This window comes from Trachemys scripta, chromosome 25, assembly GCF_013100865.1.
Source record: "Trachemys scripta elegans isolate TJP31775 chromosome 25, CAS_Tse_1.0, whole genome shotgun sequence".
NCBI classification, from domain to species: Eukaryota; Metazoa; Chordata; order Testudines; family Emydidae; genus Trachemys; species Trachemys scripta.
In genome coordinates, this window is record NC_048322.1 from 523,826 (window position 1) to 525,768 (window position 1,943).

At 61.8% G+C, this 1,943-nt stretch overlaps 1 long non-coding RNA gene across 1 annotated transcript in view; it reads left to right on the plus strand.

Moving 5' to 3' along the window:
* Nucleotides 1-579: 579 nt before the first annotated feature.
* Nucleotides 580-1,943, plus strand: part of LOC117870085 — a 38,226-nt gene continuing 36,862 nt past the window's right edge. Inside the window, exon 1 of the long non-coding RNA XR_004643911.1 lies at nt 580-1,063. This is a non-coding gene — a long non-coding RNA (uncharacterized LOC117870085). The remainder of the gene's footprint in view (nt 1,064-1,943) is intronic.

Genomic DNA, 1,943 nt, shown 5'->3' on the forward strand with positions numbered 1-1,943 from the left:
TGGTACAGCCCTGCAGCCCCAGCCCCACATGCCTGAGCCAGCTGCCCCGGGCTTGGAGACAGGTGCTCCGGGGGTGTTAATCGCAGTGTAGACATAATGTCAGGGCACGTCTACACGGCCACGAAACCCCCGCGACTGGTCCGTGTCTGACAAATCCGGCTTTGCCTCCTTCTGCTCCTTGTTCCCCGGGACAGGACGGGACGATCTGCCCAGAGAGGCTGCAGCCAGCGGGTCTGGCCAGGTCCCGGGTCTGGGAAACCCCCCCCCCATCTCCCCCTTCCCCACCGCTGTCCCATCTCCCCCTCCCCGGTCCCGTCTCTCCCTCCCACCCGGGCTGGGGGCTCTGAGCTCGCTCCCTGCAGGCTCCGGTCAGGGCGGGGCTAATGACGGGCCCCGCCCCCAGCGCAGACCCCGGGGGAGGGGGAGGGGAGGCCCAGCGTGGGGCGGGGACACGTGTGGGACGGACTCGCTCCTGCCCAAGGGCGGGGCTGGGGCCGGGCGGTGACTCTGCCCCAGTGTCCGTTGGGGGGAAGCCCCGCCGATCTGCGCATGCCCAGAGCCGGGAGACACAAAACTCTTCTTCGGCTCCAACGGCCCCGCACGACCCAGCCAGAGTCGCAGCGCCCCGAGCGTATTCGCAGCCAGGCCCAGCCCCCGGCCCGACATCACTTCCGGTCCAGAGAGAGTCCGGAACTACATTTCCCAGCCTGCCCCAGGGGCGCTTCCGCCCTAGTTAGCTGAGGTGAGGGAAGGTTTCAGAAGCTGTTACTGCGCATGTTCCGTTCGATCCCCGTTCGTCCGTCCCCAGGCCTAAAGTTACTTCCACTGCTGTCTCCGTGTGATCCGGGAGCGCGGGCTGAGCGGGGCGGGGCCCGGAGCGGGGCTGTGGAGAACCCCGCCCCCAACGGAGGGGCAGCACCGCCTACCAACGCCGCGCGCGGTGCGTTCCAACGGCCCTAACGGCCGCAACCGTCACGTGTCTCGTTCTCTCGGCCCGGCGCCGCACGGGATCCGTCACTTCCGGGCCCGCTGCGGGGGTAGCTCCGGGCCCGCGGGAGAGCCGGTAAGAGCCGAGTTGGGTGGGGGAAAGCCCCGCGACCCCCCGCCCTGGGCCAGGCCGGAAGCTGGGGTGAGGCGGAGGTTCCCGGTGCGGCCTCTGTAGCGATCGGGGGGAGTGGGGGCGGGTTGAGCGCTCTGTGGGGGGCCGGGAAACTTCCCTGGCGGAGAAAAGTGTCTGTTGTGTCTGTGTGTTGCACTTGCCCATCCCCCACTGCTGCCCCCTTCCCTGCTCCAGGGACCTCCCCCCCCCCCCCCCCCCCCCCCGCCCCCGTGCCCGGGGGGGGGGGCCCCCCCCCCCCCCCCCGCAGCCCCGTCTGGGGGTTTATGTTATGAAATGCCGAGTTTGTGACCCATTTTCTGCACGACTCTTATAAAAGGATATAAAAATCCTAAAATCCCTCCCCCTCCCCCCTGCCACTTTCTCTAATTCTACTTAAATTGTGCCCTGTCTCTCAAATGATAAAACACAAACAACATCTCCGATTTACCCCTTTTCTCTGATTCTTCAGAGAATGACTAGACATTTATTGCAAATCTTGTCTCTTTTCTTTCTGTTCATTTATCAAATACTGATGAGAAATACACTCAGATTTTATCTCTGATCAACAACTGACATATGCTGTGGAGTGTAGGTTTTTTTTGGGGGGTGGGGGGAGAGAGGGATTGTTCTTATTCCTGATTTGCCTGACATTATGTTGTGGTGGTGATTTTTCTGTATGCTGTGTTTTTATACCTATATATTGCATAGCATCCTAGACATGTAGGGCTACTCAGGATCTCAAGCTGTCATCAAGTCCAGCTCTCTCTGCTGAGGCAGGACCCAGTATATGTAGATTATCTCTGACAGAGGTTTGTCCTACCTGTTCTTAAAAACTTCCAGGGAA